The sequence below is a fragment of the Sorex fumeus genome, unplaced genomic scaffold, assembly GCF_029834395.1.
Source record: "Sorex fumeus unplaced genomic scaffold, SorFum_2.1 ptg000047l, whole genome shotgun sequence".
Lineage (NCBI taxonomy): Eukaryota > Metazoa > Chordata > Mammalia > Eulipotyphla > Soricidae > Sorex > Sorex fumeus.
Genome location: NW_026606104.1, coordinates 3,021,048 through 3,033,107, shown reverse-complemented (window position 1 = coordinate 3,033,107; position 12,060 = coordinate 3,021,048). Strand labels below are relative to the sequence as shown.

At 46.5% G+C, this 12,060-nt stretch overlaps 1 long non-coding RNA gene across 1 annotated transcript in view; it reads left to right on the top strand.

Moving 5' to 3' along the window:
• The first annotated feature begins 3,955 nt into the window (after positions 1 to 3,955).
• The window catches only part of LOC130031395 (uncharacterized), a 75,488-nt gene continuing 67,383 nt past the window's right edge, over positions 3,956 to 12,060 (top strand). Inside the window, exon 1 of the long non-coding RNA XR_008793686.1 lies at positions 3,956 to 4,153. This is a non-coding gene — a long non-coding RNA (uncharacterized LOC130031395). The remainder of the gene's footprint in view (positions 4,154 to 12,060) is intronic.

Here is a 12,060-nt window from a genome sequence, read left to right as displayed (position 1 = left end):
GTCCATACACCCCATAGGTACCTGTTGCTAGCAGATACCATATGAGGGCAAAAAAAGGGTATGCAGGAAGATGAATAGAGCTCTTTTCCTGTCTTTAGTCATAGACTTGCCCTAGAATGAGACACAAAGTAGCCTGTGTTCCTTCAGTATCTCCCTATCTTTTCATGGGCGATCACTGTGTGTTCCCTCAGCTTTCTCTTACCCCCACATCAGACCTCACATGCCCAAGAATCTTCCAAATTCTAAAACCATCTGCATCCCCCCACCCCATCGTTCCTTTCCAATTCAATCTGAATTCAGTGCTCTCAAGAAAGTAGTTTAATGAAATGATTCACGTAAAAGCAAGAAAGGCTGAATTTCTCTTCCTCTTTAGCCCTGTTTGCATTTTTTGAGATCTTGATAACATAAGTGAATTTGCAATCTGTGGGAATTCTAGCAACCAAAGAACAAAAAGTGGGAAATAGTTATGACAGAGAAGTACTCTGTCATAACAGGAGTGGACCAACCCAGGAAGGGACTTCCTGGCACCCTCCCTCAATACCAACCCTTTCATGAGAAGACACCACCTATATATACCCTAACATACATCTTGTCAGTGATCTTGACTTTCAAGCTCCTTATTAATGGACCTCTCTTAGAATGAGAGTATTTCAAAGATGTGGAGGTTCTAGAACAAATTCCATCAGCTCTCTTTAAAGTTGAGAAACATGGGGCTGAAGCAATAGCACAGTGGGTAGGGCATTTGCTTTGCATGCAGCCAACCCAGGTTCAATTCCCAGTATTCCACATGGTCCCCTGAGCACCGCCAGGGGGAATTCCTGAGTGCAGAGCCAGGAGTGACCCCTGTGCATCACCAGGTGTGACCCAAAAAGCAAAAATAAATAAATAGATACATTAAAAAAAATAAAGTTGAGAAACAGGGTTTGCCTAGCAGATATATTCCCACACTGGAAACACACTATAAATCCAGGTCTTCACTCTACCAAAGGCAGTAGTTCCCTCTAACTCTATGCTGATTATTCAGAACCCTTGTCAAATAAGCTTAGTTACAGCGTCAGGACTTTTCCTTATTCTCTTTTCCACTTGGATCTTCTTATTTTTCTTTGGAGTTGGCAGGCAGAATCCGGCAGTACTAGAAGTAAGAGCATTTGTCCTAGAGACCTCTGTGTTCGGACCCAGAGGCGGAAGATTCCCTGCTATACCAAGGAAGCCCTAGAAAATGGGACAATCAGGGGTGGGGGGACCCTCAGACACGTTTTCCTCTTCATTAGCTTTTTATTGGCAAATCAGGAGATTGGAGGCTGTGTGTGAAAATATGAGGATTATTACTGCTGCTCACTTTCTCTCCTGAGCTGGAGCCTTTAGCTTGGAAATTGGAGCCACTCTTTTTGGAACAATCCAGTCATGAGAATCTGTCTCAGGTAGGTGAATGGCTGGGACTCTGTTTAACCAGCGCTTCCGGCCAAGTGCGTCCAGTATAGGACTGAGACTTTGTGCCTCAGCTTCTTCATCTGGAAGACGGGACTGTCAGAGTTGAGAACTCCTGGGGTTGTCTGGTATTTTTGGCAAGTGCATAATAAGCACCATCACTGCCATCACATTGTGAGCACTCTGGGGGTACTTTAGAGATTTTTTTTCTTTTGGGGTCATACTCAGTGATGCTCAGGAGTTACTCCTGGCTCTGCACTCCGGAATGACTCCTGGTGGTGCTAGAAGGACCATATGGGACTCTGGGAATTGAACCTGGGTCAGCTGTGTGCAAGGCAAACGCCCTACCCACTGTGCTATTGCTCCAACCCTGCTTTAGAGACTTTTGTACAGAAGGAAAGTGCAGGCCTGGTCCGTGGCCTCCTACCCTGCCTGGTACCTCCAGGTTAAGCTGATCCAGGAAATAGTTCTGACCTGGGAGGTGAGTGCAGGTGAGTTGCCACCTTCAGGTGAGGATGCTGAGTCAGTCCCCTGTCCAGGGAGGTCAGATAGTGGTCAGAGTGGGAGGGTCCAAGCCTAGTCCTGGGGTACAGAAACAGTGCACTTGTACTGCTGATGGCTTGGGGCATCATGGGGGAACTTGGGTGAGGACAAATGTGGGGTCCTTACTGGGGGACCTCACACAAGTGTTTCAGCCTCTCCATCTCCCTCACCTCAGCCAGCAGTGAGTGGAGAGGACCTTTATAAAAAAAAATGTCTGAAGCACAAAGGCTTACGGAAAGGCTGAAAATCCAGTAAATACTTCTTCTGAAGTCATTTTTTCTGTCATTTTTCACCATGACCATCATCGTGAAGATAGACTGTCCTAAGGGAGATCCTGGATAGAGACTCTGACCTGGAAGCGACTGAGCCAGAACCCAGATGGACCTTGACGTGGTGAGACTCAAGGCCTGACAAGCCACTGGCTAATACTGGAAGGAAAAAGCCAGCATCTATTTTTACCTCAGCCCTATGAAGGAGTGAGTGGCATGTGTCCACCTCGTTTCTAATCTGGAAGGGATGGTTCTGTGGAAACGAGTGGAAGCAGCGTCATGGGGGAAAAGCCTCACAGGTGAGGTCTCTACTTCCATTCATTCTAGTCCTGCCCAGAGAGCCTCACTGTAGCCTGGGGAATCGGTGTCCCCACAGCCTGCTAAAAGGATGACTGTCACATAAACCTTCTGTCCTTCCCCCATTGCCACTGGCCCTGCTGATTTCATGCTCCCTGCACCTTTTGCATACCCTAGTGCTCCTTCTGGCTAATATTTTATGCCTTTCTTTGCCATCTCATTTACTTCACATGTTTCAGTCTCTGAGCTTCCATCTTTCTTCTGCCCTTTTAATGCAGAGGCTTTTTTCCCCTCCTTCCTTCCCTCCCTCCCTCCCTCCCTCCTCGGAGCCCCCACCTTCCTCCTCCTTCCACACCAATCAAATTCCTGCTTGTTTCTTGCCATATTCATGATCCTACCTCATTCCTAGAAAACAGCTCACAGTCACCCCCCAGCCCCAAAGACGCCCACCCTCCCTCCATAAATTCCAGCTGCCTGGCAATCAGTAACTTTAGCATCACACTTCACAGCTCTCAGAGTTTACACTACTTGTTACTACTCTCTGTGCTACTGCTCTCTAGGGTTTCTATTTAAAAACAAAACCGAAAAAGCAAAAGCTCCGCTTTAAAAATAGCTTGGGTACAAGTTGAACCCACAGTTAAGTTTACTTGCACATTTGCACATCTCGAGGGTTTATTTGAACAAGTAGCCCAGGTCTGTGCGCCATTATGCAGCCAAGAAAGACTGGATCCTTCGGGAATGAATTTCTCTCTACCCAAACCTTGAACATAAGCCTACGCTAGGTCTACCCACTCGCTCACCTCCCGCACATGAGACTTGGCTTTCCCCTTTGTGAAGTCATTGCTTTTTCTCTCCCTAGAGCTCCATCTCCCTGAATGCATGTGAGCACGTGTGTGTGTTTGTGTGTGTGTGTGGCACCCCTGTTTTTCAAAAAGGCTCAGCTCTCTTCTGCCATTTTACTAGGACATAGAAGGCATCTCTCTCTCTCTCTCTCTCTTCCTCCCTCCCTATCTCCCTCTCTCCCTGCCCCCCACTTAGCCTAGGATTTTTCCTGTCTCTTAACTCTCCCAGTGCAGTAGCAACTAGCTGAGCTGCTTGTGTGCCTGTGTGTGCGTGCGCACGTGTGTGTTTGTGTGTGTGTGTGTGTGTGTGTGTGTGTGTGTGTCTGCGCGCGCAGCTAGGCCAAGCCTGCAAGCCTGCTTGTCACTGGAGAGTTTGAGTTTGCATTCAGAAGAAAGGAGGAGGGGAGATGTGGGGGGGAGGAGGGAAAGGTGGAGGGGGAGGAGTGGGGGGGCAAGGAGAAGGGAGGGAGAATGTCTTGTTTGTGGCTTGTCAGCAATTGCTTGAGACAAGCTTCCATGTGTGAAAGCTACTTGGCATGAATGCCTGGGCCGTACCAAGTGTCACAGCAGCGAGAGGGGGAGTCAGAAGGAAAACAGATCAGACCAGAGCAGACAATAGGCCCCTAAAGTGTTCCCCCTAAGTTGCTTTGATGTTGTCCTGGTGTCTTGATACCGGGAGGCCAGGGATTGCAGGAAAAGGGTCTTTTTTGTCTTCAGTCACTTTCCCCCCTCCGTGTCTGAAATGATTTTCCAGAATTTCTGCTCATAAAAAAGGTAAGAGCCCCAACAATTGCTTCTTCGGTGGCAGGCTTGCTCGCCGAGCCTGGAAGCGGGGGTCTCATTCCTGCGCTGCCCTGGACGGGCGCCGGGCTCCTGGAAGTCTTTCGAGGAGCTCCGGGCTGGGCATGGCCCCTCTTTCGAGGGAACCCCAGTAACACGATCTGTGCCTCTGGGTGGGTGGGGGAGCAGGGGTGGATGGCGAGGGGCGGGCGGAGAGTGTGAGGGGGGAGGGCGCGAGGGGGAGGCCGGGGAGCCGAGCGGGGCGCGAGGCGGCGCGGGTCCGGCCAGGCCGGGGGGTGGGCGCGGAGCCGGCCCCCGCCGAGCCCGCGGGCTGCAGAGTGCGGGCAGCTTTGTGCGTGGCCGCGTGTGCCGGTGCGTGTGCGCCCCACGCTCCCCGGCGCGCCCCGCGTCCCCATCACCCGCTCCCCGAGCAGGCGCGAAGGGAGCACAACTCCGCCGCGAGACCCTCCAGAAACTTTTCCCTTCGCGGGGATTTCTCCGGGAGATCCTGGGAGGGAGCCGCGGGCCGGACGATGCCTCGGTCTCCCCCCAGTCTGTAACGTGCGGAGAGCCGTTCGGGGGATGCTGCTTGCCTCTCCTGGGTCTGGCCAAACCCAGCAGATCACTGTGTCTAGCGCGTGCGGAGAACCTTCCAGCTCTCCGAGGCTGTGAAAGCACCAAGTGCAAGTGTTCTCATTCTTCCAGCTCCTTCTCATCATGATAATAAAACCGTCATTAAAGACACCCCGAGACAAATAGACGAGGATACAGACCAAGTGCCTCTGCATTTCTAAGGAAACAAAAAGCCTTTTTCCACCTGTTGGCTTCTGTCCTTTCCCCTTGTGTCTTTGCACGAGATTTATTGGCCGATTTGTACAGAGAATGGGGTGGGAGGGGTAGGGTTTTCCCCTTTCCTCCTCCCTATACATATTTTTAAAAAAGAAGGTCAGTGGAAGATGCTTGAGAGAGAAAATGTGCCTCCTGCTAGAGTTTATTTAAGACCTTGTGTTTTCCGGCCCTGGCTGAGCAAGCAGACACTACTGTAAGCCCTATGTTGCAGGTGAAAGATTTTTATTGTGGCTTGTAGAGATTAAATGAGATTTATTTACAATTAGTGTTTATCAGAGAGTAGAGAGCTTACTGTGTTGGGGGCATGAAAGGGGATGCTGGTGGGTTTGTGCTCAAGCCCTGGGCTTTTTCAAGTAACATCTTGAGAGATGGGAAGAGAGAGTGAACATCCCCGCCGAATATTCTTTCCTAAAGCAGAGGAAGGCAACCATGTCTGCTCATGCTCTTGAATTGTGGAGTTCTTTGCTTCTCTTCTAATGCAGCAACTCCAAGGCTGCTCCGAGGAGTCTCTGTGGCCGTGCTCTTTGAATTCTCAGGGGGAAATTTGGCTTTCTGACCTAATTCAAGGTTTTCTGTGACTCTGCCACTGGTCCAACAAAATCTGCGCAAGTCTGGGCGTCGGTGCCTCCTTCCTCTGAACTGCAAATGCTGTGATAGCTGGATGCGTGAGCTAGGCGGGTCCAGGCTGGGAAGAGTTTTCTTTTTGCCATGGGGGCTGGAGATCCTGACTTCTGCACGTGGGGAAGGATGGCAGAAAGATACTGGTCAGTCTGGACCAGGTTCTGAAAAGAATCTCCCCCCTTCCCCTGGAATAGAACCATCTTATATTTTAAAACTTAATTGTTTTCTACACTCCAAGCAGAGTTTGTCTCTGGCAAAATTTCTGGACTCACCATAGTGCCTAAATATTAGAATTTCAGGACACCAAGAGAAACAAAGGTGATGCATCAAGTTTTGAAGGAGACTGAAGTCCAGGAAAGACCAGCCCTGGCCTGAGTGGGGTGGGGGTAGGAGGCTAGAACCCCATACATTCCAACCCTGGTGTTCAAAGACTCCCCTCTAACCAACCTCCTGCTTTTGACTTTGCACAACCCAGCATTGGGTAGGACACACACAGGCACCTCTGAAGTTGCCTTGCTGAATTCCAGCAGCACCTCAGGCCTGTGCAAAGGTGCATGCACAGAGCTAGCAAACACATGTAGCACCTGGATTTGTGTGACTTCTTTCCAGTGTTCACTTGGTTATTTCACTCCTACTTCAGGGGCATTTCTCTGTGTCAGGCACCTGACCCATTACTGTGGATGGAGGAAAGAAAAGTAGGCGTGCCCCTGCTCTCAGGTGCTGGCAATCAACATGAGCCACGTAGTCAGGCAGACTGACAACTATCATATCAATAGTCTGGATGGAACAACCTGCAGATGTTAGAAGACGCGGCATAACACTGTGTGCATGAATGACCTAAAGTTTGTAACTAGGCATAAGTTGGCTGTCCTTTTATTTTTCTGAAAGAGTTCTTGCCCCAGCCAATTTCAAGGTTACTGGTGGCTTTCCCACTCACACATAGTCCAGCATTTCTAGAGACAGTAGGAAATCCTCTCTTGTTTTTTCCTTTCTTTCTGTTTATTGTTTTAGGGCGGTACCCAGCAGTGCTCAGGGGCACACCAGGCTCTGTGCTCAGGGGACCATGTGATGCTAACACTAGGACTTGTGTGTGCTTTATATGTCCCTGGTCCCAGAATTCTCTCTTTCTCTCCACACAGTGCAAGAGAGACACAAATAATATCTGCTGAATATACTGTTGACTAACTTCATAGTCCTTGTGAACTGGCCTTTCTAAGTCTCCCTCTGAGTGACTCACGTTGGCTGCGGTCCCTGTTCAACCCTGTTGGGCCTGGGAGGAGATCCGTTGAGATTCTAGTCTCACTTGATCCATTCTGCAGTTCTTCCAATTGATATTGAACACTTGGCTGCAGGGAACACCACTAATGCCACTGTCATTTGAGATCCCAAAGACAATAGTGTAATGAAATGGCTTTTCCCATCCCTCCTAGGACACGTGCCTGGAAAAGGAAAAATAAATGTTAAACCTCTTCCCTGAGTCCAATTTTAGTTGGTTGTTAAAATCTTAGTGACTAGAAGAGACCAAAGGTAGGAGTATTCCTGCTCCTTGCACCCTTAGTGGTCTTCCTTGGAGAGAATATTTGGGTACAATGCCAATCATTTTCACAGGCCTTTCATTGGCATTAATTCCCAGATCCCCATTTTTCACATTATTTTTCTCGCTAGTATGCAGAGGAGGATTGTCTTCAGTATTGTCAATCCAACTTTTTTCTTTTCTAGGTTAATTTAGTAGTTGAAAATGAAGACAGACATGCCCACCCACACAGAAATCATAGGTTTGATGCTAATACTTTGTGAACCCACACAGGTTGTGTAGTTAAGTCGTGTGATGAGCAAAACAAGAGTCATTTTGATCCACCCAGTTCTGTTCCCAGGCACGCAGTAAGTGGCACAGCCCACAGTGTAGTGACAACTCTCTCCTGAGCTCCCTGCATTTGGCACCTGTGGCCACTGCTTTCCCCTGGGAGCTGTACCACTTCATTTGCATGTCTTTGATCACTTCCTACACACCCCCACCATGTGTTACTCACTGGGGTGCTGCCTCTGGGGGAGGTGCTCTGAGTGGGCCTTGGAAGAGGGATCCAAAGAGAGGAGTAGTCTTGGGGGGGGCGGTATGTTAAGAAGTAAACAAAACCAGAATCTGGTTGGAGGGACTTTCAACATTCAACAGACTGGGAGCAGTGAACTCCTAGCATGTCTGTCTTGCCGGGAATATAGATGAAGACTTTTCTTTCTGTTCACGAAGAAAATGATGTCATTTAGAAAGATGTGATGACATTTGAAAAGATGCAGCCTGTGGATGCTATATATGGATTAAAAGTCTGGTACTTTCAGGATCTGAGAGATAGCTTAAGGGAATGAGTGCATGCTTTTAAGGCAGGAACCTGAAAAATATTCAGTCCCTGGCACCCCTTAGTCTCCTGAGCATTGAGCTGGGAGTAGCTTAGAGCACCACTGCTGTGGCCCCAAAATTTAAAAATGCAAAAAATTCTATAAGCTTTAATCCTACAAAAGGTAAAATCAGCATAATATTCAGGCACACCCTAACTCATTGGTTATAATGGTTGGTTAGAATATATTGGTTAGAATATAACTCATTGGTTGTATTCTGCCTTTGTAGAAAGTTTTATGGAAGGGAATTTTGGGAGATCCCTCCCATAAGAGACAAACGTAAAATGGAAAAACAAAATTTTCTCCATTTATCCTTGACATTGCAGTGAACTTCAAAGTGATGCCCGCTCAATCCTCTCTTACAACAACCATGTGAATTAAGTTACTGTGTTGTCTGTTATATTTGAGTGACTACATGGTTCACAAGAAAATACAAGGTAAGACAGTGAACTGAGGACAAATGTCTCCAAGTCTTTCTTGAGAAACAAAGAAGGAAGGCAAGACCGTGTTCAGGGCAAAGAGATTGTGGGCTGGAGCGATAGCACAGCGGGTAGGGCGTTCGCCTTACAAGCGGCCAACATGGCTGACCCGAGTTCGATTCCTCCGCCCCTCTCGGAGAGCCCGGCAAGCTACCGAGAGTATTCGATATGCCAGACACAGTAACAACAAAGTCTCCAATGGAGACGTTACTGGGCCCGCTCGAGCAAATCGACGATCAACGGGAGGGCCTGTGTTAACATGTTATTAAAATAATGGCTTTAGTTTTGACCCCCTTTTTTTGGTTGTTGTTTTTTGTTTGTTTGTTTGTTTTGCTTTTTGGGTCACACTTGGCGATGCACAGGGGTTACTCCTGGCTCTACACTAAAGAATTACTCCTGGTGGTGCTCGGGGGACTATATGGGATGCTGGGAATAGAACCCAGGTGGGTCGTGTGCGAGGCAAATGCCCTACCCACTGTGCTAGGACTCCAGCCCCTTTGACTCCTTTGTTGAAAGACTCAGATTTACTGTTGGAAAAAGTGGGAGTCCCAGTTCTCATTTTAAGATGGCAGTGTGTGTGTGTGTGTGTGTGTGTGGTGTGTGTGTGTGTGTGTGTGTGTGTGTGTGTGTTGCATAAGATTAAACCCAGGACTTTACACATGCAAGTAAGTGTTCTACCACAGAGCCACACTCCCAGCCCAAACTAATATTAATCTTATCAAAGTGCTATAGAGCAGGTTGTGGTTTGGGTTTTGCCTGTCCGTGACCCGGGACTCCCCGTTGACCTGTCTGGCCCTCTTGAGCATGGAGAGAGACTGGCTCCTCCATCTGTCTAAGGATCCTTCTGGCTCTGTTATTCAATATTTCCCTGATGCCATAAATCTGATCTTTAGGTCAGCTTAGACCTAAAGAACGCCGGCCCAGCACAAGAACGCCGGCAACCACAGGGGGATTGTTAGAAGTTTTGTGGCTATTTAAGATCCATTCCTTCATCTGTACAAACTATGTTGATATTTTGAAGTGAAAAAGCACAATAGGAAAATGTGGGATTTTAATTTATGGATTTGAAGAGAATTTGCCAGTCAGCATGCAGGCACATGTGCAAGGAGACTAAAGAACCATTCTCAAAAGAATAGCCTGTTCTGAATGCATGTCTTTCCTGGATAATAAGTATAAATTTAAAATGGACAGGAACTGGGTACATCTCTTAGCTTCAATGTTCTTCCATGTTTTTTCATAAAATTCGTGATGTTCCTTTCTGTGCTATGCTTAAATGTTTTGAGACTGCAAGAGACCAGTTTAAGCAACTCTAGGACTGGTGATATGATACAGCCTGTATGTTTAAAATGATTCCTCTGAGAATGATGGAAGCATTGATATGAACTCCTAAAAGATATTACTGAAGACTTGCTGATATGATGCTGCATGCATATAATATATACATGTATGTGAAACATTTTAGTTTGTTTGGGATCCATAGAAAGTGGTACATAGGGCTTACTTCTGACTTTCTAATCAATGATCCTCCTGGTGATGCTCCGGAGACCCTATGAGGTGCCAGGGGTCGAACCCGGGTCAGCTGTATGCAAGGGAAATGCCCTACCCACTGTATTCTCTCCAGCCCATGTGATACACTTTTAAAGCATGAGTAATAAACTGCTTCTGGATTGTGGCCAATGTGGGATAGAGTCTAGAGAGTGAATGATATCTTCATTAATCATGTCCTCTATGAGTAATTCCAAGCACCATTCATTTTGAAAATGGTTAAACCTTTGAAAATACATAATTTTAAAACTTTATATGAGTTTCTTTTACTTCCCTCCCTCCCTCCCTCCCTCCCTCCCTTCCTTTCTTCCTTCCTTCCTTTCTTCCTTCCTTCCTTCCTTCCTTTCGCCATACTTGATGGTATTCAGGGCTTACATCTGGCTCTGCTCTCAGGGATCACAAATGGCAGGCTCTGGGTACCTTATGGGGGATCGAGAATCTAAATTAGGTCAGATGCATACCAGGAAAGTGCCCTACCCATTGTACTATCTCTCCAGCTCCTGTGTGGCAGTTCTTATTTTTTTACAGCCTAACAATTGCTTTTTTTTTTTTTATTGAATCACAATGAGATAGTCCCTTACAAAGCTGTTCATGATTAAGTTTCAGTCATACAGTCTTCCAACACCCATCCCTCCACCAGTATACATTACCTAGCACCAATGTCCCCAGTTTCTCCCTCCATCATCCCTTTCCTCTCCCTCCAGCTTGCGTCAATGGCAGGCACGTTTTTTTTTTTTATCCTTTTGGGCGTTGTGGTTTGCAATGCAGATACTGAGAGGTTATTATGTATATCCCTTTAGCTACTTTCAATACTCAGTGCTTGTCTACTGTGGTCATTTCCAAATATTATCGTCATATTGGTCATATTGTCATGTTTCGTATCTTACCTACCCTCTGCCCCACACATACATGTGGTATATTCCAACCATGACCAGTTCTCCTGGCCCCTGTTTTTCCTGGTATATGGCAGTTCTTAAGGAGGTTTTTAGAACCCCACAGTAAGCTCTTTCATCAAGTTTTTAGAGGTATCCTCTTGCTTATAGCGAGGAATACCAGTTAAAGACTGCTTTGAAGATCAGCAAACCACTAACTCTCTTTGAATTGATTGTAGTTCTGTCTGAAGAAAAATATGATAAAAGTATTTTCAAACTTTCTAACCGGGGGGAGAGAATTTTGAAAAAGTATGGCACTGTAGCACTGTCCTTCCATTGTTCATCAATCTGCTTGAGTGGGCACCAGTAACTTGTGAGACTTGTGAGACTTATTATTACTGTTTTTGGCATATTGAATATGCCACAGGGGGCTTCCCAGGCTCTGCCGTGCAGGCAGGATACTCGCTGTAGCTTGCCGGGCTCTCTGAGAGGGACAGAGGAATTGAACCCGGGTCGACCGAGTGCTTTAAAAAGTATAAGTTTACAAAATCGTTTCTTTATTCTTGGTTTCTTAAAATTTGCAGCATTGATAACTGGCTTAATTTCATAATAGTCCCTAAGAAATAGACACAGAAAAGAAATGTATTATTGACTTTAAAGATGGGAAACTGGGAATAGGTTATTGAAATGTGTTATCAGCAAGCTTTTTGGAATGCAAAATATATACTCTGCAGAAAACATCAACTGTCTAGTCAATGATAAATTACAAAGAAAAAACTATATATTTTTCTTTCTATTTTTTAATGAACTATTAATTATCAAAGATCTTTTTACATTATCCACTCAAAACCTCAAAATGTCTCTCTCTAATCTACACTTTGGGGAGCTTTAGTAACTTCCATGCACTGTTTTCATTAAAAGAAAACTTCCATAATTACTCTTTTTTTCTTAAAACATGCCCAGGGGCCAGAGTGATATTAAGCAGGTAGAATGCTTGCCTTGCTCACAGCCAACTTGAGAATTCTGTCCCCAGAACCGCATATGGCCCCCTGAGCCCACCAGTAATGATTCCTGAGAGCAGAGCCAGGAGTAAGCCCTGAGCACAGCTAGATATGTCCCCCAAACCAAAATAAATAAATACATG